This window comes from Balaenoptera physalus (assembly GCF_965194825.1).
Source record: "Balaenoptera physalus genome assembly, chromosome: 13".
Taxonomy (NCBI): domain Eukaryota; kingdom Metazoa; phylum Chordata; class Mammalia; order Artiodactyla; family Balaenopteridae; genus Balaenoptera; species Balaenoptera physalus.
In genome coordinates, this window is record NC_138892.1 from 4,690,213 (window position 1) to 4,713,084 (window position 22,872).

The window sequence follows — 22,872 nt, forward strand, 5'->3', positions numbered from 1 at the left end:
TTGGATTGTTGTAGTTTTCCATCAGCTTTTATCACAGGGCGTGATAATACTAAGAGATGTCCTAAGTGACCTCCCGTATTCCAGACATACCCAATTTCCCCTTGGTGATCAGGGTCAATCACCCCAGCCAGCACAGCAACTCCCTTATTTGCCTGTTGATTCAGAGACTGGGTAGCAGTCTTAACTTCCATTCAGTGGAATCATTGTTGCATCTACTGGTGGAAGCATGTCCTCCCTTTGGAACTAAGACCTCAAAGCTAGATGAACATAGGTCACGGGTATAGGAAGCAAAAATCTCTGCTAGTAGGACCCTAGGGGTAATAGTATGTGATGCCATTTCCACCCCTTGACTCCTGGACTCGTGAACCCTGGCTACTAGACAACCAGAGAACTATACACATCTCCTTGGTTGTTTCTCTGGAGAGCTCGAACACAGGCCATTCCTCACCACCTCCTTGGTTACCTTGGCCCAAGCCACCAACATTTCTACCCGGATTATTGCAAAAGCCTCCTAAGTCATGAATAAATTGATGAGGGAATATGTAGGCTGGACCTTGAAGGAGGCACAAGGACCTGGTAGGTGGGGAAGGGGCAGCAGAATGGCATTAGACAGAGGAAATTGCAAAAACAAAGGCATGGATAGTTCTGAAAGGGCAAGCTATGTCCATTTCTAAACATCAGTGAACTGGACCAGGAGGGGGAGGAAGAGCAGATTGGGACACATAGTGAAGTTCTTACATAGAAAAATTCAGCTTGATTACTAATTGAGAAAGCTTTGCCTGGAAGATTATTCAGAATCGACTGTTGTTTTATTTAGATAAAAGTATTTTGTGAAACTCAGTGTTATCTTATTTTCACTTTCCCCATCAACTTCTTCCCTTGTGTTAATTTGCATGGAATTAGCCAAGTGGAGTTTTGGAAATTTTTCTTTTGTACAATACATGTGTTTAAGATGTAAACCAGTTTGCTAGTTGATACTACAACATTAGATTATAAAATTTTTAAAAATAAACTTTAAATTTTGCAATAATTTTAGATTTATAGAAAAGTTACAAAGGTAATAGAGTTCACTCATCCCCTTTTCCCAGTTTCCCTAATTTTACATCTTATATAACCATGACACACTTGTTACCACTAAGAGATTAACATTGGTACGTTACTGTTAACTATACTCTAGACTTTATTCCTATTACACCCATTTTCCCACTAGCATCCTTTTTCTGCTCCGGGATCCGATGAAGGATCCCATGTTGCATTGACTTGTCATGGGCTCTTGCTCTCCTCTGGTCTGTGATAGTTCTTGTTTGTCATTACTTAGTCAGTTAGGAGTACTGGTCATGTATTTTGTAGATACCCCTCAATTCGAATCTCTCTGATGTTTTCCTCATGTTTAGACTGGTGTTTGGGATTTTGGGGGTGAATACAAAACAGAGATGAAAAGCCCTCCTTTTCCCATGATATCAGGGGTACATGATTTCAACATGACAATACTGTGATGTTAACTTTGATCACTTGGTTAAGGTGGTGTCTGCCAGACATTTCCACTGTGAAGTTACTGTTTTCCTCTTCCAATGTGCTCTGTTCTTTGGGACAGAGTCATTAAGTTCATCCTCAAAGGAGTGGGATTAGGAAATGAAGTGCCACCTCTTTATGGGGGGAGTATCTACATATATTATTTGGAATTCTTCTGAAAGGAAGATTTGTTTCTTCTTCCCCCTTTTTGTATTCAATCATTTATTTATATCAGTGTGCACTCATGTCTATTTATTTTATACTTTTGTTGTAATCCAACACCACATTCTTTCTTTTGTTCAACATGCCGCATTTTTTTTCTAACACTTCCTTTCTTTCTGGCACTACAAGATGCTCCAGGGTTATCTCCTGTTTTCTCTGCCCAAGCCCTAGAGTCAACCATGTCTCTAAGGAGCTATTATAACATTTTATAAACACCTGAGTATAGTTTTTTTTTAACTTAATAGTTTTGAACAAATAGAACATTAAGTTGAACTGTATTGAATGTTTAAGTATGAAGGGGTGGAGAGTAATATATAGATTTTGTTGATGGGTTTTTATCCTTATGAAAAAGAGAATTATCTATTTATATTAACATGTATTGTTATTGCCTTATTTTAAATATAATATTTAAACAGCAGAAGCTGCTTCCTGCTTGTGTATGTGAAAGCATATTCCGGAGTATCCTGTTCTGTATATGTCCCTTAGCTCAGGTTTGTTAATTTTGATTTTCAACTATAGAATCTCTTTACTGGATTTTTCCTTTGCTTATTCAATCATGGAAAAAGATATGCTAGAATCTCCCAAATGTGATGGTTGACTTGTGAATTTCTCCTTGTAATTATTTTAGTTTTTGCTTTGTATGTTTAGAAGCTATATTATTAGATGCACACAAATTTAGAATTGTTCCGTCTTTGTGTTTAACTTCCCAAATTAACTATCTTTATCTTTAGCAATTTTCTTTCTTTTTTCATAGTAGTTAAACATACATAACATAAAATTTACCATTTTTATCATTTTTGAGTATACAAGTCAGTGACATAAGTACATTGTTCTGCAACCATCACCACCATTTATCTCCAGAACTTTTTCATCTTGCAAAACTGAAACTCTGTCACCATTAAACAATAATTCCCCTTTTCTCCCTCCCTCTAGCCCCTGGGAACCACCATTCTACTTTCTGTCTCTGTGAATTTGACTGCTCTAGGTACCTCATGTAGTGGGATCATACAGTATTTGTCCTTTTGTGTCTGGCTTATTTCACCTAGCATAATATCTTCCAGGTTCATCCATCTTGTAGCATGTGTCAGAATTTCCTTCCTTTCTAAGGTGGAATAATATTCTATTATATGTATAGAGCACATTTTGTTTACCCATTAATTTGCTAATGGACACTTTGGTTGCTTCTATGTTTTGAGTATTGTCAGTAATGCTGCTATGAACATGGGTGTACAAATATCTGTTCAAATCCCTGCTTTCAGGTTTTTTTTTTTTTTTTTTGTATAGACCCAGAAGTGGAACTGCTGGATCATATGGTAATTCCAATTAATTTTTTGAGTAAATGCCATACTGTTTCCACAATGCCAGCACCATTTTATATTATCACAAACAATGTACTAAGGTTTCAATTTATCCACACCCTCACCAACACTTCTATTTTCTGGATTTTTTTTTTTTGATAGTAGGCATTCTCATGAGTGTAAAGTGACATCTCGTGGGTTTTATAGTAATTTTTAAAATGAAAGTTCTATTTTTCTGACTAACACACAGAGTTTTCTTTTGGTAAATATTTGTGTGGTACACATTTTTGTATTCTTTACTTTCAACTTTTCTGTGACCTAATGTTTTATGTGAGTTTCTTAGAAACAGCAAATTATTAATTTTTCTTTTCATATCTAATCTGACAATCCTTGTCTTTTAACTAGAATGTTTAGTCCACTTATATTTATTGTTGTAATTGGTATAGAGTTAATTATGGCAAGTTATTTTATGTTTTCTATTTGTCCTCCTTTTTAAATTAAAAAATTCTCTTTTCTTAAATCCTTGGGAATTCGTTTATTTTTTCATTCCATTATTTTCCTTCTGCTGTTGTAAAGGAGTAAACTTTGTTTTTATTCTTTTAATGCTTAGCCTTGAAATACTTTAACAGGCACACTTAACTTTCTGAAGTCTAAATTTAATAACTTTAGCTTCCTTCCAAATAATATAAGGACCTTATAACATTTTAACTCCAGGCACCTCCCTTTTAGCTTATGTGTTTTTGTTGTTGTTGAGTGTTTTAGCTTTACCCCTCTCTCTCTGACATTAGTCTTTATTGTAAGGTTGTATGGTTTATTCATTACTCCTTCTGTTTCCCTCTATGTGTACGGAGATTCACTAGCATGACACTTCCAGCCTTTCTCTGCCTGACTTAAACTAATGGGTGAATTTGGATGGGAAACTAGGCATGTGTAGCCTTGTCTTTTCTTGAGAGGGAGTTGTTTTCAGGAAGAACACATATGATTCTTTTCCTCCAAGCTGTAAGTCTTACAGAGGCAGGTTCCCATGTACTGGGCAGAAGGGAGGGTGAGGGTGCAGCTGTGGAGACCTGGAACTGCCTGTGACTGGCTGGGTAAGTTGGCCTAATTCTAGGGTTCAACATTATGAGATATATTTGCCTGCAGATATAAGCTACATTTCCCAACGTTAGTTTTGTCGATAATAAAAGCAAAATTTTGTCCTTCTCTCTGCCTTCTTGTATGTTCTTGTTTTACAATCCATTCATAATCCATATATGGAAAAGAAATGCTTTTTATTGGGATCTCTAAAACCTTAACAAATTTCTGTTATTGTTATTTTTGTTATTATTTTATACAGTAATTTGTTAAGGTTTCCTCAATATTTGCCATATTCTTTGCTCACCTTTACTCCTTGTGTCTCAGACTTTCCTTCTGGGATAACTGTCCTTCTTCTTAAAGTTATCTTTATTTTTTTTTAATTAATTAATTAATTTATTTATTTTGGCTGCGCACGGGTTTTCTCTAGTTGTGGTGAGCGGGGGCTCCTCTTTGTTGTGTTGTGTGGCTTCCCATTGCAGTGGCTTCTCTTGTTGCGTAGCACGGGCTCTAGGTGCGTGGGCTTCAGTAGTTGCAGCACGTGGGCTCAGTAGTTGTGGCTCGCGGGCTCTAGCGCTCAGGCTCAGTAGTTGTGGTGCACGGGCTTAGTTGCTCCGCGGCATGTGGGATCCTCCCGGACCAGGGATCGATCCCATGTCCCCTGCATTGGCAGGCGGATTCTTAACCACTGCGCCACCAGGGAAGTCCCTTGAAGTTATCTTTTATTTGTTCCTTTTGACAGGATATATTTCTGGTAAACTTTCTCAATTTTGTTTGAATTAATTTTGTCCTTGTTCTTGAGAGATGGTTTCATACTATGTACAATCCTGTTATTTATTTTTTCAGAAGATAGCATTCCACTGGCTTCTGTCTTTTATCAATATTATTGCTGTTCAGAAGACAGCTGTCAATCTAATTATTGTCCCTTTACAAGCGATCTCTGTTTTCACACTTGGTGAAAAGACCTTTTTGTCTTCTGTATTCCGCAGTTTCACAGTGATATTTCAAAGTATGGCTTTAAAAAAAAAACAACCCAGATTAGAATTCACTGAGAATCCCAAATCTGAGAATTCATTTCTTTAATTAAATTAGGAAAATTATCAACTACTTTCTCTTCCCTATTCTTCTGTCATCTTCTGGAACCTCTTCCTTGTTTCTCAGCTTCTTATATTTTCCATCTTTATTTCTGTCTGTATTGTATTCTGTGTAATTTCTTTAGATGTATCATCCAGTTCACTAATTATTTCTCCACCTATGTCTAACCAGCTGTTTAACATATTGATAGAGTTTTTAATTTCAAGTTTTATGCTTTTTATTTCTGTAAGTTTTAATTGATTCTTTTTCAAATCTGCATGGTCTTTTTCTGTATAGTTTCTCATTTTTATTCATATTTTCAATTTTCTCTTTAACTATGTTGGATATACTTTTTTCTGTTTTGTATCTGATAATTTTCAAAATCTGGAGCTTTTGCTAGTCTACTTTATGTTGTATCTGCTCACTCTCACTCATGGAGACTTATTTCTTTGTGTGTGTGTGTGTGTGTGTGTGTGTGTGTGTGTGTTTTGATCAAAAGTTCAAGATCCTTGAAACCTTGTCACTGGGAATTCTTTGAGGACTTGCTTGAGGGTGAAGATTTTAGTTTGATTCTGTCAGGCTCCTGAGTACACCACCAACCTGGGACCACTTTGGATGAAATTCTCAGTTTGACGTTTTTCTGGCCATGCAGGTAGTGTTAACTGAAGCCACAAACCTGTGTGAGGACTGGTTTGCTGCTAAGATTTTTCAGGGCAGCCGTTCCCCCTCCACCCAGAGTTGAAGCTGAGACAGACTCATTTCCTCTCTGACCCCTTTTCAGGGCAGATTCTTTCTAGCTCACCCTTTCAGTGGTTTCTGATGGAAATGCCCACCTTGTGTGCACCTGAGACTAGTCTTCTAAAACTGAAGCTCTTCTTTCCCACAATTGACACAGGATGCCTCAGGGCTGGCCTCAGGCCTCAGGGCTGGTTCTCCTCCCAGCACCCCTGCTCCTGCTTTGTTTTTAGCATCTGAGAATTTCCTTTTCTTTTTCATAAGCCCAGTCATGCATTTAAGAGGACACTTTTTACATTTAATCTAGAACTTTGGGATTTTTTTTTTAAAGATTTATGTATTGATTGATTGATTGCTATGTTGGGTCTTCGTTTCTGTGCTAGAGCTTTCTCTAGTTGCGGCAAGCAGGGGCCACTCTTCATCGCGGTGCGCGGGCCTCTCACTATCGTGGCCTCTCTTGTTACGGAGCCCGGGCTCCAGACGCGCAGGCTCAGTAGTTGTGGCTCACGGGCCTAGTTGCTCTGAGGCATGTGGGATCTTCCCAGACCAGGGCTTGAACCCGTGTCCCCTGCATTAGCAGGCAGATTCTCAATCACTGCGCCACCAGGGAAGCCCAGAACTTTGGGATTTTTGATGGGAGGGTGTCAGGACAACTTTTTGCTGGACTAGAAACCTCTTGCAGGGCTCCTGCATCCTCTTTGCTGCAAGAGGGCACACTTCTCTTTTCTCATACTTGAGCCTTCTTTTATAACCACACCCCTCACTCCAACAAACAGCTATTCCCTTTCATACAATTTCACATCAAGGAAGCAGAGGGGAAAAAAAAAGAAATGATGTTCTGTCCTCCCCTTTGCCAACTTAGAATATAAACACTCCAAGAGCGGGCACTTCTTTAGGAATGCTTTGTATAGTAACTGCTCTTAATCATGGACTTTCACTTGTTTCCACAGATCTGTGTGTTGAATTGGATGTTTACTACCTTTAGATGTACCTTAGATGGATGTGGAGTCGAGCTGGCTATTTAAAGGCATTCCTGATTGACTCTTTGTATATTAAAAGACATGCTTTGGTTGAATATCATAAGAAATTTTGCTTAAAGTGGGATACTTTTGGCATTGTGCAGCCGTATGTGGATTTACCTAGTACAAGGTAACTTGGGGAAGCCCCTGGCGTTATTTTATTGGCCAAAACAATGCCTCTCTCATAATTTATGTATGTAACAGTCACCCGACGTCCATCACCCAAACAAAGGGATAGGTAAAGCCATGTTTCTTGGCCTCTGAGAAGTTGCCTTTGCCTGCTGCCTTTCAGCCAGAATGGGCTGGGGACCACGTCAGGCTCACTAGCCAGACGGGAAGGTGCTTTTGCTGAAGTCCAGTCCAGCAGGAGGATGACAGAGTGGTTGATGTGCTTCATTATCCTAAGAGAACAGCTCTCATCACTCCTGTTATTTCCAGGAACAGCTACCTTCCCTTGTTTCTTTCAGCGGTAAGGGAGTGCCCCCAGAGTGGAAGGGCAACCCAGCAGCTTTGTCTTTTTTTTTTTTTTTTTTAAGATTTTTTTTGATGTGGCCCATTTTTTAAAGTCTTTATTGAATTTGTTACAATATTGCTCTGATTTTATGTTCCTGGTTTTCCGGCCGTGAGGCATGCATGTGGGATCCTAGCTCCCCCACCAGGGATCGAACCCACACCCCCGGCATTGGAAGGCAAAGTCTTAACCACTGGACCGCCAGGGAAGTCCCAACCCAGCAGCTTTGGACATTTATCTGCATCATCCTTCTGGAAAGCACCACCAGTATTTAGTTTGTTCCTTTCATCCAAAGCAGGGATGCTCATTTCAAGAGAGTAAAGGAGTGTTTCCTCCCATGCCTTCCTTCCCTGTGCTGTGCATAGTACATCCCGAAGACGATGGGGGAACCCAAGGGGTCCCGTGAGCAATAGGCCCCAGAATTATTTAGTGAATTAGGATTGGAAATGAGGTAAACGTTTCCAAAGCTTTGCAAACCATTCTCGCAAACCTACAGAGGACAGCTGCAGAGCTTCAAAATGAGAAAGTATAAAATAGTAAAGAACGAGATCAAACCAGATGGGAATAATCACAGCAGTGAATGATCACTTTTCATTTTTGGAATCCTTTGAAGCTGTGTATTGCCTTTGTCAGTACCAAAGATTCTAAGGAAAAGGTGCCCATTCATCAACTGTGCCAAGATTTTTAAAAAATGGATCCTATGCTTTGAGTTTAAAAAAACGTTGAGCAGACGTATGATCTTTATGTTATTTCTGAAAACGTAAGGCCGTTTAGACCTCCTTGCAAGCATCAGCATTCTCACAGTAACCCATTCATCAGTGGAGCCAGCAGTCGGACAGTGGTTAGCCTGTTTGTTGCCTTCCGCTAATGCAAGCGATGGTCTTTCATAAAGCTGCTCCTCTGTGTGCCTCTCATCCCTAGCTGTCATTTCTTCCACTCCCCCCTGAGCGTCTGCATGTCGAAAGCACCCTGGAGCTGCCTTTTCACTGTGCAAGCGCTTGCGGTCTTAATTAACGTGTCCACGTCTGTCAGGAAGCGCAGTGTCCTGTGGCACGTGGCAGCATTGATATGGATCGCAGTCTAATTTCGAGCAGCTAAATGTCAGGAGAGCAGAGGCCACCCCGTCTTCGGACCTTGACTTTGAAGGCCGGTCTTGTTGCTAGGCTCCTCATCCCCTCTACCTGCTCCCACAGAGTCGAAGAGAAATTCCCCACAGCTGGAAGAAGACTTAGCACACCACGGCAGCTTCCCTTCACTTCCTTGGACAATGGGAGAAAGTAGCTATTGTTGGCAGCTCCCGAGGCAGCCATTCTTCCTGGGTAGAAATTAGAGGAGGTATCATTTCAACAGGATCTTGAAATATGGGTAAACCTCATCAAATATGGAAAGGGGTGTTTTCAGGGGGTTCCACTTCTGGCTATGAAGGGTACTTATAACAGACCAACCTTCCTACCACGAGCAATCGTAAGAGCTGGATAAAATACCAGACACCTGTTTGAAGGCATTGGTGAGTAACCAAGGCAACCAGGATATGGTCTCTGCTTCTCCCTTCAGGGCATTGATGATTCGTGGCATGGAGCCCAGAGGCAGAAGTGCCGCCCAGAGCTTCCGGCAGTCTCAAGGTGCTGGGGACACACTGAAGTCCACTGCCACCAAAGCAGTGAGGATGTGATAAAAGATCGTGAATGGAGACATGTTTTACAATCCCAGTTTGTCACTTAATTAACAATAAATGAGAAATAAAACTGTTCAGTAAGGTACTTGCTCAGCAGCCCATGCCTTCCCCTCCCTGGACAGACAAATCTTCATCAGAAAGTTCTTGATGAGTGTGGAATCAGATTCTGGTGGGGGTAGAGTTGCATGTTTCCAGTCCAATGCGGTCAGCCTGACACAAGGGCTGGCTGCTACATGATGGGTGTCTCGAGCCCTAGAACAGGCACCGTGTCCCTGGAACAGGCACCGTGTCCCTGGAACAGGCACTGTGTCCCTGGACAGGCACCGCTGATTTGACTCTCTGGTCTCCCCTTTTCTCTCTTTTCTATGATCACCATTCTTTTAGTTTGCACAGAATTCCTTCAAACAGGGTAAAATATGATTAATTTGGTTTCTGCTCACTAACGTACACTCACATTCGAGTCCTGTCTCCCTGAGACTCCAGGGTGTGCTGAAGCCAGCTCGTACTGGCTTGCCAGAACTGACTGTGCGTGTCTCTTCCCAACTCTGCAGCCAATTATTTTGAGTTAGTAGCTTGAATTGGCCGTGGTGGAGCATTGACACCATGGAAGCTGTAAATATTACACATCAGGACTTCTTCCCAGAGAGCCCCTTGTTAAACATTTACCAGCACGCCACTGCCCAGACGTCTTCATTGGAGTTTGGGGGGATTGTCCAAAATCTTGGGTCTCACATTTCTAGAAATTTCCCTGATTACTCCTGCAAATCGTTCAGTTATCATTGTCCAAGGGTTCAAGAGTACATCTTGGAGAGCAGCCTCATTTCTCTTATCTCTGGATTCCCGGGGGAACATTCTACTTTTGCCCCATGAACCAGCAAAGGCCAGGCTGTGAACAGCCTTGAAGAGCAGTATAAGACGAGTGACAAAGGAAGATGAGCTCAGAAGCTGCTGTACCGTCTGGGGAACGGTGACAGAGGCCTGCATGGGACGCATACGCATCTATCGCCTGGATGGCCATTTCATTTGAGAGCAGCCCCATTCTACCACTTGAGGAAACATTCTCCCAGAATTACTGAGAATCTCAAGGATTCTCAGGATGCCACTATACATCAATCCATTGACACTTCTCTCTCCACACCTGTCTTCCAAATTAGTGTTTTCAGGGCCCTTGAATCCCAGGAGATAGATATTTTTCAGAAACAGACCCTTGGGTTTGTTATGCAAAAACTAAGTCAAATCAACCATCCAGAGGACGGAAAATCTTTGGTCATGGAGTGACAACTGTCGATGAGAAGAATTCATGGTTTTTACTGTGTTTATTTCTACATGAGCATCTCAGATGACTATTCTTACTAATCTACATCAAAAGTCTATTTCTTGTAACCTGAGATTTTTCCCTGTTAAGCCCTGTAATGACGGTGTCCTGAGCAAGAAAGTTTTTTGTTTTGTCTTGTTTTGTTTTGTTTTGCCTCAGAGTGTAGCCTAAAGTACTGTTCTGATTGCCTTGTAAATAGGATGTTCCTTGAGTAATTATCTCAGCGACCACGGGTGGTTGTAGTTGATTCAGAAAAGTCTCCTTTTGGAGACAGAGTCTGTCCACACTTCCCATTAAGTCATAAAGACCAAACCCAAGAGTGAGGTTGAATACTTATTCAATATTCACGCAGGGTGATTTGATGGCAGCAAAGAGGACTGAGAAAAATAAACAGCCGTCAGCACAGAAGAACCTCATTAAATCAGCTGATGAGAGCTTGTAGCTTCTCATATTTACAGTAACATGACGGTGTATAAATCAGCATCCTCCTCGAAGGCCAGACCCTCCAAAGAAATGGGCTTTTAAAAAAGGAAGATGCAGAGCTAAGATATTCATGTACTTTCTTTTCAAATAATACCTACCTGTGCAGTCCTCTAAGCTTTTCCAAAGATTCTTCACCTGCGTTTTTTGTTTTGTTTTGTTTTGTTTGTTTGTTTGTTTTTGGCTGCACCATGCGGCATGTGGGATCTTAGTTCCCTGACCAGGGATCAAACCCGCACCCCCTGCAGTGGAAGCCTGGAGTCATAACCACTGGACCGCCAAGGAAGTGCTAGCTACGTTATTTTATTGAAATTCTTATAACAACACTATGAGGGGATGAGATGGGCAAACTATGTTGTATTTCTGTCTTCTCTCACATGCAGGAGATGCTGAGGTTCCAAGAATGATGATGCTGGATCCAGGTGGCCCAGCAGTAGAACCACAGTAATTCAGGTTCAAGATTCTCGGCTTGGCATTTATCGTGCTGACTGCGAGGCTCATGGCAATTTATTTTTGTGAGTGAAACGTACTTAGCTATAGGTGGATGTTTACTTTTGATAAAGATGGTGATAGAAGTAGCAAAAAGAGGGGCCTGGTGTGGTTGGGTTTGGGGGACTGACATTGAGGCTGGTGTGGTGGCTTGTCCCAGCAATGGCTCCGACGGACCCCACGCCTGTAATTCACCCCCTGCCTGGGCCCCTCCCACTCTGGCTCTGTGACTCACTTTAACCGATACATCGGGGCCCAAGGATGCTGCACCAATTCTGGGTCTAAGCCTTAAAGATGTTTTTGCACTTTTGGGAGCCCTGAGCTGCCATGTAAAGAGCCCAGTTACCCGGAGAGACCACGTGAAGAAGCCACATTGAGAGGGAGAGGCCCTGAGGCTACAAGGGGAGAGAGGGAGAGAGAGACAAACAGAGGGACTGACAGGGGAAGGAGGGAGCCCCAGATGAGCCCACCCACCATTCCGGTTGTCCCAGCCATGGCACTGGACACATGGGCAAAGCCATAGCAGAGGTTTCAGCCCCTGCTGCCATCTGACAGCAGCTGCACCCATCAGAGACCCCAAGGGAGACTGGCAGAAAAACTGTTCAGCTGAGCTCTAGTTAATCCCAGATCATGAGAAACAAAGAAATAGTTATTGTTTTAAGCCAATAAGTTTTGGGGTGGTTGTTATGCAGCAAGAGATACACAAAACAGCTAGAGAAGATTTCATGTATTCATTCATTCACTCATTGGTCGTTTACTAATCATCTACTATGCTCCCATCACTTTCCCTTCTTGTTGCTTCCATCTAGCAGCATTCCAATCATTTCCCTTCGTGCAGCTTTAGCACCCGGCTGTCTGTCTTCCTCTGCGCCAGCTGGAATTTTGATAGGGATTCCATTGGCTCTGTAGATGGGGACTATTGCCATTCTAACAGTATTAAGTCTTCCAATCCGTGAGTACGGCTGTTTTTCCATTTATTTAGCTCTTCTCTAATTTCTTCCAACAATGTTACATAGTTTTAAGTGTTCAAGGCTTACACATCTTTTGTTAAATTTGTTCCTAAGGATTTTATTCTTATTGATGCTGTTGTAATTGCAATTGTCTTTGTCTCATTTTCAGATTTTTCATTGGTAGTGTATAGATATACAGTAGACTTTTGTACATTCATCTTGTATCCTGTAGCTTTGCTGAACTTGTTTATTAGTTCTAATAGTTTTTGTGGATTCCTTAGGATTTTCTACATATAAGATCGTGTTTGTGAATATAAACAGTTTTACCCTTTCATTTCATTTCTTTTTTTTTTTAAAAAAAGATTTATTGGGCTTCCCTGGCAGTGCAGTGGTTAAGAATCCTCCTACCAATGCAGGAGACACAGGTTCGAGCCCTGGTCCAGGAAGATCCCACATGCCGCGGAACAACTAAGCCTGTGCACCACAACTACTGAGCCTGCGCTCTAGAGCCCACAAGCCACAACTACTGAGCTCATGTGCCACAACTGCTGAAGCTCACACTCCTAGAGCCCGTGCTCTGTAATAAGAGAAGCCACCACAATGAGAAGCCCTCGCACCGCAATGAAGTGTAGCCCCCGCTCGCGACAACCAGAAAAAAGCCCACATGCTGCAATGAAGACCCAACGCAGCCAAAAATAAATCAAATCAATAATAATTTATTTATTTAATAAATAAATAATAATTTTTAATTATTATTAATAATTATTATTTGATTTAATAAATTAAATAATAATTTATTTATTTCTGGCTGTGTCGGGTCTTCGTTGCAGCATGCGGGATCTTCGTTGAAGCGTGAGGGATCTTGAGTTGCAGCGCGCGGGCCCTTTGTTGTGGCGCGCCGGCTTCTCTCTAGTTGTGGTGCTCAGGCTCCAGGATGCGTGGGCTCTGTAGTTGTGGCGCGCGGGTTTCAGAGCGCGTGGGCTCTGTAGTTTGTGGCACACAGGCTCTCTAGTTGAGGCGATTGAGCTCAGTAGTTGCGGTGCACGGGCTTGGTTGCCCCCCGGCATGTGGGGTCTTAGTTCCCTGACCGGGGATTGAACCCACATCCCCTGCATTGTAAGGCAGATTCTTTACCACTGGACCACCAGGGAAGTCCCGTACCCTTTCATTTCTAATCTGAATGGCTTTTATTTCTTTTTATTGCCTAATTTCCCTGCCTGGAACCTCTAGTAAAAATATGAAAAGGAAGTAGCAAGGGAAAACATCCCAGTTTTGTTCCTGACCCTGGGGGAATCCTAGGGGGATTCAGCCTTTCATCATTAAGTGTGATGTAACTGTGGGTTTTTCACTGATACTCTTTATCAAGTTGAGGAAGTTCCTTTCTATTCTCAGTTTGCCAAACATTTTTATAGAAAAGTGAATTTTGTCAAATGCCTTTTCTGTGTTTATTGAGATGATCGTGTGTTTTTTGTCCTTTATTCTGTTGTTACGATGTATTAATTGATTTTGAGATGTTAGAACAAACTCGCATTCCTGGGATAAGAATCCCATTTGATTCTGGGATAAATCCCATTTTGGTCATGTGCATAATCCATTTTATATGTTTCTGGATTCAATTTGCCAGTGTTTTGTTGAGGACTGTTACGTAATATTCAAAAGAGACTTGGGTCTATAGTTTTCTATTCTCGGGATATCTTTGGTTTTAATATCATGGTGATACTGGCCTCATGGAATGAGGTGGGTACTTCTTTTTCATTTATTCACAACTCTCAAATGGGAACTCAAAACTGCCAGACAATCCTGCTACATACACTTCCCTAGTAAATTTACTTTCATACTATTAATAGCTTTTCATCTGTCCTCATATCTAACACTACTTAGTTGATGACTGCCTCATATTTTATGGAGAACAGAGATGTAATTAAATGAGAACTACCCCATTTCCCACACCCAGAGTTCCCAAGTCTCTCAGCATCCTTTGCCATGGTTGACTGCTCTCTCCTTGAAATACTTCCTTCTGGAGGCCACTGTGATACTGCACCTGTCTGGATCCCTTCCTGCCTCAGAGACTGCCGCTTCTCCACCAGATCTCTAAATGTTGGAGTTCCCTAGGGCTCTGTCCTCTGCTCTTTCCTCTTTTTTTACCTACACTCTCCACGTGATCTCATGTATCCCTTTAACTTTGACTTAAAAATGTATATGTCCTGCCCTGACCTTTCTCAGGAATTCTAGACTCATATCCAACTGCCTTCTCATTATTGCCATTTGGATGTCTAAAGGCTTCTCAAAGTTAATGCTGCCAAAACCCAACCGTTTCTCCCCTGCACCAGCCCCATCCTGCAGCTGCTTCTCTCCTAGCCTCCCCTGTCCCTGTGGACAGCACTACCACCAGCGAGGGCATCTTTGATTCATCCCTTTCTCTCAGATCCCATTTTTAAACAGAAAAATTCCGGTTGACTCCACCACTGAAACATAACCTGCCGTATTCAACTACTTTTATCCATTTCCTCTGCTTAAAGATTCCCTGATTTGCTTCCTCTCACACCTGTTATCTCTGAATGCAACTCTTGCTCTTTTTGGTGCACTGATGAACTTTCCTTCCTTCCTTCCTTCCTCCCTCCCTCCCTCCCTCTCTCCCTCTCTTCCTTCCTTCCTCTCTTTCTTTCTGAAACAAAAGTCAACTTGGGGTCTTGCCTTAAAGAAAAAAATATATGAATACAAGTACTACTATCTTTTTATCAGGAAATAGAATGTCTGGACAGGGATGCCATATACAGGTTGTGCACCGCACAAGTCCAAGGGTGCAAAATGGCATGGTGGTATTCAACAGCCCTGTACATATGTATTCTTTTATGAATATATCCTTTTTATTATTTATTATTTTATTATTTATTTTATTATTTATTTACTTATGGCTGCATTGGGTCTTCGTTGCTGCACGCAGGCTCTCTCTAGTTGCGGACAGCGGGGGCTACTCTTCGTTGCAGTGCGCGGGCTTCTCATTGAGGTGGCTTCTCTTTGTTGCAGAGCACAGGCTCTAGGCATGCAGGCTTCAGTAGTTGTGGCACACGGGCTCAGTAGTTGTGGCTCGCGGGCTCTAGAGCGCAGGCTCAGTAGTTGTGGTGCACGGGCTTAGTTGCTCCGTGACATGTGGGATCTTCCTGGACCAGGGATCGAACCTGTGTCCCCTGCACTGGCAGGCGGATTCTTAACCACTGCACCACCAGGGAAGCTCTGTATATTTTTAATTGATAACTTTTATTTTGGCAAAATATAACAAAAATTGATCATTTTAACCATTTTTAAGTGTACAATGCAGTGTCATTAAGTACATTTGCAGTATTGTACAACCTTACCACTATCCATTTCCAGAACTTTTAAATCTGCCCAAACAGAAACTCTCTCCCCATTAAACACTCACTCCCCATTCCCTCTCCCCCAGCCCCTGGCAACCTCTATTAAACTTTCTGTCTCTATGAATTCTCCGATTATAGGACCTATAGAAATGGAATCATACAATGTTTGTCCTTTTGTGTCTGCTTTATTTTTATGCATTCTTTTGTATTTTTCCATCCTTGAAGCGTTTCGTTTGAAAGTTAAAATTTCAAAGCATTATTTAACTAGCACACAGGTTAACATTCTACCTTTGAACAAATTTAGTTCAAGATATTTTTGAAACTAGTTTATCTTATCTTTTCTTTATAGTTTATCTTTTTAATTTATCTTGTCTTTTTTGCAGATTACTTAGCTGTAAAATGTAGTTTGTCTCATAGGGTCTCTTAATATTATGTTTTTTTGAAAAGAAAACATTTTACCATGATAAAGATTCTTTGTTTGGTCAAACTTTAGTCAGGCTCCTAAACCTCCTCCTAGGCCAATCTGGGGGTCCCTGTTAAATCTAGCTTTGTCAAGCACCCTGCTAAGTCGATTTAACCAGAACCCCCATCCTTGATACTTGATCACCCTCGATAATCTGATCTGGTTCCTCACACCCCACCCCCGGCCCCGCACCAGGTGATGCCTTAACAGCCTGGCCTGTCTTCAGCAAGAATCCTGTTAGGTTGGCTTCGCCAGAATCCCCCTTACCCCTGATGTTTCCTCTTAGCCATTTTCCATCCACTGACTCCTACTTCTCCTTGGCTCTAAATCCCCACCTGCCCACCCTGTATTCAGAGCAGAGCCCAATCTCTTTCCCCCGACTGCAGAATACCATTGCAGTGGTCCCTGCACATATCATGATGGTCCTGAATAAAGTCTGCCTTACCGTCTTTAACAAGTGTCACTGAATAATTTTTTAAAAATCATTGCAAATTAAAGGCATGGCAAAGTCTTTAATATAAAAAGAAATGTATGTGGGGACTTCCCTGGTGGCACAGTAGTTAAGAATCCGCCTGCCAATGCAGGGGACACGGGTTTGAGCCCTGGCCCGGAAAGATACCACATGCCGCGGAGCACCTAAGCCCGTGCGCCACAACTACTGAGCCTGCGCTCTAGAGCCTGTGAGCCACAGCTGCTGAGCCTGTGTGCCACAACTACTGAAGCCCGCGCGCCTAGAGCCTGTGCTCTGCAACAAGACAAGAAACCACAATGAGAAGCCCGCGCACCGCAACGAAGAGTAGACCCCGCTGTCCGCAACTAGAGAAAGCCCGTGCGCAGCGACGAAGACCCAATGCAGCCAAAAATTTAAAAAATAAAAAAATTCATTAAAAAAAAAAAGAAATGTATGTGAGTTTCATCAACCATTTTTCTTTTCTTTGTGACCATAGCAAGGGTTTAAATTTTATTTCAAAAATGTTTTTTCCCATTCACACCAAGACCAGATTCCACCCCCCAACCCTGCCTTTTTTCTTTTTCCACTGATTTCCAATCTAAGCCAATCAGAGTTCATACTTTCTGCCAGAAAAATCCAATCAACTCTCCCTGCTTTGCAGCCAGACCCAGTCAGCTCTGCATTGGTGCCCAGGTTAGCCGCAGGCCTCAGGAGAGAGAGGGTGGGAACAGAAGGTCCCTCATCATGGGCTTCACGCGTTGCTCTCGAAGGGCACTGCCAAGTCTGTCCTGAACATCCTTCCCCTGCCCCACACTGCTGCCCCCCGACCCTTTCTCCCAAGACTGAAGGTAGCCAGTCTCCTGACTTTGCCATCTTTTGGAGAAAGGAAAGAACAGTCTCACATACCTCTTGTTCAGGATTATAGGTTTAAAATCAGCTTGGATTGGCTGCTTGTGGACTTTTCTCCTCTTTACCTGCCTGCTACTCTTTGTGCTAGGAGCTATCAGGACAGAATCTGCCTCAGTCCTGATGATGGTGATGGTGATGATCATGGTGATGGTGGTGATGGTGGTGATCATGGTGGTGATGAGACGATGATGATGGTGATGATGATGGTGATGGTGATGATGATGATGATGGTGATGATGATGATGGTATGATGATGATGGTATGATGATGGTGGTGATGGTGGTGATGGTGATGATGATGGTGATGATGGTGATGGTGATGATGGTGATGGTGATGGGGATGATGATGGTGATGATGATGATGGTATGATGATGATGGTATGATGATGGTGGTGATGGTGGTGATGATGGTGATGATGATGGTGATGATGGTGATGGTGATGATAGTGATGGTGATGGTGATGGTGATGGTGATGATGATGGTGATGATGCTGATGGTGATGGTGATGATGATGATGGTGATGATGCTGATGCTGATGGTGATGATGGTGGTGATGATGATGGTGATGATGGTGATGATGATGATGATGGTGATGATGATGATGGTGATGATGCTGATGCTGATGGTGATGATGGTGGTGATGATGCTGATGCTGATGATGATGATAGTAACGAGCTAACATATGTGCAGCCCTCTCCACCTCTATATGTTGGCTCATGTAATCCTCATAACAACCTGAAAGCGTAAGGAAACTGAGGCATGAGAGATTGAGCTGATTGCCCTGGTCACAGTTGAGTATCTGAGGCCATGTCTGACCTGCAGCTGGCTTCCGGAGCCTGCAGTCTGAGCCACAGGAAACTCTCTGGGACCTGCTCCCAGTCTAGCACTGAATCTTTGTTTAGTGGAGATGCCTGAGCCAAGGTCCTTAAATACTCTCCCTTGTTGGAGAAGAACCACTGAGGCCATTTAAGCATTGGCACATTTGCAACCACTTCAAGTAATTTTATTTGTCATGGAACATCAACTTTTACATGATGTGTCCACAGTATCTACTCACCATGATCCTTAAATCAATAAATACAATGTGTTTAAATTGATAAATAGAATGTATTCAAATATAAACACAATGTATTCAGATACATAGTAAACAAACACAGTGTATTTAAATCAATGAATGAAATGATTAAGGGACCCTAAATGGACACTTACCTGGTTCCAGAGGGTTTTCTAGTTTCAATGCTTTCCAGCTAGAAATTCTAGGAGAGAGGTATTCTACACAATGTCGTTGTATTTCAGTTACTTTCATATTTTCTCGGTGTTTCCAAGAACTTTCTCTGAACTTCTCAGGCCCCTTATCTTTCCCCATAGAATTGTAGTTATTTAATTAATTAATTAATTAATTAATTTATGGCTGCGTTGTGTCTTTGTTGCTGTGCGTTGGGCTTTCTCTAGTTGTGGCGAGCAGGGGCTACTCTTCATTGCAGTGCGTGGACTTCTCATTGCGGTGGCTTCTCTTGTTGCAGAGCACGGGCTCTAGGCACATGGGCTCAGTAGTTGTGGCACATGGGCTCTAGAGCGCAGGCTCAGTAGCTGAGGCACACGGGCTTAGTTGCGTCGCAGCATGTGGGATCTTCCTGGACCAGGGCTCGAACCTGTGTCCCCTGCATAGGCAGGCGGATTCTTAACCACTGCGCCACCAGGGAAGTCTGAGAATTGTAGTTATTTATGTGCCAATTTCATCTCTAAGTGTCTCGAGGTCAGGCTTGATCTTTGAGTCATCTGTCTGTCCATCCTCCTTTCCACCCACTAGACCCACCCTTCCCCAGATGGTGTCTAGCACCATCCCTTGCCCATTGTTAGGACTCAGTACATATTTGATGTTTGAAAGAATGAACAGTCCACTAAGACATTGCCTGATGGAAAAGATCCAAGTACACACACCCAAGCTTGTCTCCATGGCCCAAATCAGGATCACTCAGGATTTCTCTATTGATCTTTCACTGTATCCAAAAGGGCTAGACCATGAAGGCAAAGCAGTTACTTTAATTAGAGTCCAAATGAGACTAGTGAAGTTTTATGGATATTTGAAAAAAGACATTTAGTTCAAACAAGGAACGTCCAGCTCCCATTTCCATCACCACAATCACTCTCCGTGAGTCAGTGTTGGGTTTCGGCCTCCATGACCCTGAGATTGTTTCAGTGGTCCCTCCATCCCGGTGCACTGGTCAGTTGCTGTTCCACAGCCTCAGTTCTGAATCACCTGAAGCTCATGATATACAAGTTCCCATTCGATGGGCTAAGTGTCTTTTCTGCAGGAAGGTAAAACATCCCTCAATTACAGTTGTCATGATTTCTTAAGTAACGCTATTGATACCAGGACTCAGTTCTGGATACATAGGGAATGGCTGTGGTCTCTACCCTCGAATTTTTATTTTCATTGGGAATATTTAAAAGTGACAGTAGAAGTTAAACGACAGTCTGAGTTTAGCAATGATAGAAGGCAAGAGCAAAAGCTGTATCCCGGAATGGGACAAGATGAACTCATCAATGGCAGGTCTCAGAATTCAGAGAACAGGAAAGTGACTCTGGGCTGAGCTTGTGTGGGAAGGCTTCACCCGGAAGAGGATGCTCTTGTACTGCCCTGTCACCAGTGGTAGCAGCACACCAGGCTCTCAGTGCGGCAACCTGGCCACTGGTCAGCAGGCTGACCTCCCTTAAGCTCAATAGCCAGACTGATACAATTGTGGTGGGAATCGATGTATAGAATGATTTATACTTTCCATTCCCCAAACCAATTTTTTTCCTACTTCTTATCATTACTTGCTGAATCTATGCGCTAATTAGTAGCTGTCATTTCATTTTCAGCAGCTTAACCTGCTGCTGAAAATTATGACAGAGTTAAAAATGAGTGATTACCAAGATACACTAATTACATCTCAAGGGAAATGCCCAAGATATTTAGACTATCTTTTCTCCTCCTTTGTTGCCCTTCCCTAGTGAGCAAGTTTGCTCTAATCACTTTTGAAGGAAGCAAGTTACATCACAACTCTAGCACCTTGGGGTTTGTATGTGTAAGAGCTAAGAGGAGGATTAGATTTTGTTAGAGTGGCTGGCAGTCTTTGAAATGAGGTGTATCAAGGCCTGGCCCATTTTCTTCCCCACATGCTAGCTGCACATTGGCACGAGGGATAAAATAGGGCAGACTATTTTAGGGTAGGCTTGGTATGCACTTTCCAGCTCCTGATTCAGGGCATGGACTCTTTCAACCCGAAAGGAAGGGATTAAGGTGGTAGAAACAGCTCATGTACCAGCAGAAACTTGGAGCGCCATCTTTGGTACATGGTCAGCCAGCTTCTGTACCAAGACCCCACCGCATCAGTATCTTTGGACTTCCCATCATACAAGTGGCCACATTTAACATCTGAGTTGATAGTTAAGGATTAAAGAACCTGGGTGGAACCTAAGTAGATTGTATTTCTCATATTTTTGTTCTGATTTTCACTAAATAGAATTAGGCTGAGTTTGTTGCTGCTGGCTTCCTGCCTTTCCCTCAGTCCTCGTCTCTACACACTGAGAGCTGCTGACCACAGGCCCCTGAGATTCAAGTCCTGAGGCCATTTTCCCCTGGCTCTTAGACTGTACTGGACCTGGGCATTGGACAAGCCAAGCGGGAAGTGCAGGAGAGTTAATGCCCCAGAAGCAGCCCTCAGCTGAGGTTGGATGGGGCGGAGGCGAAGCCTAGCTTCCGTGCTACCCAGCAGAGTAACTCCGAGATGCTGTCTCAGGAGCCTACGTAAAAAGATATATTTTTTTTTTCAGGAATTTGATAAAATGATAAGATTTCATCAACAGTCACCCAGTGTTCAGCAACTATTCATTAATGGTCTGCTGTGTGCCTGGCACCGCTCTGGGTGCTGTGAGTGTGGTGGGAACTGAGACATAGAGGGTTCCTGCCTTCATGGAGTTTACATTCTAGGCAGGGCAGAGCCACAGTCAACAAGTAAATAAATAAACAAGTAAATAAATAAATGAACACACTGTAATAAGTGCTATAAAGGTTACAAGACATGATCAGCTCTTGGTTATTTCATTCACTGGACAAATATTTATTGAGCTCTGTATGACTGTGTGCCAGGTACTGCATTGGGCCTTGGTGACATGGTGGAGACAGGACAGAACAGGTTCCTGAACTCATGGAGATGTTGTCTCTGGTTGGGAAAGATGCAGCAAATACATGAATAGATGTAACAACTGCAGATGACCAGCTGCTATGAAGGAAGGAAATGGGGTGATATCTTGGAACAGCAGCAGAGGTGGCTTGTGAGGGGGTGGAGGGGTGGGGTGGGCAACTTAGAGTGCTTCTCACAGCAAGTGCAAAGGCCCTGAGGTGGGAAAGGGCTTGGCGTGTTTGGTGAGAAGAAAGGAGGCTGTGTGGCTGCCACCTGCTGAGCCAGGGAGGGGGGAGAGGAGCAGCTGGAAGCTGGGGAGGAGACAGGTCGCTCAGCCCCTGGTGGGCCACGGGGAGGGGCTTGAATTTTATCCTACTAATTATCTGGAGAGCTCCTAGAGAACTGAAGGGAGGAAAATGACACAGTATGACTTATGTTTCTAAAAGCTTGCTCACTGCTATGTGGGAAACGGAGGGTTGTGAGGTGAGACGGGAAGCCGCCATGAGGTCAGGAGGTTATGACAGTGACCCAGGCAAGACCTTCACCAAGCGTATTGTTTTTGAGGTTCATCCATGTTGTAGCAAATGTCAGTACTTCATTCCTTTGTACTGAGGAATGTCTGGGTACACTTACTGCATCTGGACTTTTGGGTTGTTTCCGCTTTGGGGCGATCATGAATATTATGCTGTTATGAACATTCATGTACAGGGTTCTGTGTGGACACGTTTCCGGTTCTCTTGGGAGGATAATACTTTCGAACTACTAAGTGATTTCTTTTTTCTTCTCCTGTAATTCCCTTTGCTTGCCCTCCCTCCTACTCAAGCAGCTAGACAATTTGGTAAAACAATCACAGAAACGCTGCCTTATTTTTCTCACCGCATCCACGGGTGGCTCGTGATTTCAGTTGGTCCCATCCATGATGTTTCCTTGACCATGTGATGAAGGTGGTGCCTGCCAGGCTTCTCTTTTATAATAAGAGTTATTCCTTTCCCTGGTTTTCTGCCATTTTTGTGGGGAGGTTCTTTGAAACTCTGCCAGGATCTCCATTCATCATTAACTCTTTTTTTTTTTTAAAACGTTTAATTTAATTTAATTTAATTTAATTTATTTTATTTATTTATGGCTGTGTTGGGTCTTCGTTTCTGTGTGAGGGCTTTCTCTAGTTGTGGC

The 22,872-nt window shown here is 42.7% G+C and overlaps 1 long non-coding RNA gene across 1 annotated transcript in view; it reads left to right on the forward strand.

Annotated features, from left to right (window-relative positions):
• Nucleotides 1-14,761, forward strand: part of LOC309641183 — a 36,486-nt gene extending 21,725 nt beyond the window's left edge. Inside the window, exon 3 of the long non-coding RNA XR_014252549.1 lies at nucleotides 11,299-14,761. This is a non-coding gene — a long non-coding RNA (uncharacterized lncRNA). The remainder of the gene's footprint in view (nucleotides 1-11,298) is intronic.
• The last annotated feature ends 8,111 nt before the right edge of the window (nucleotides 14,762-22,872 follow it).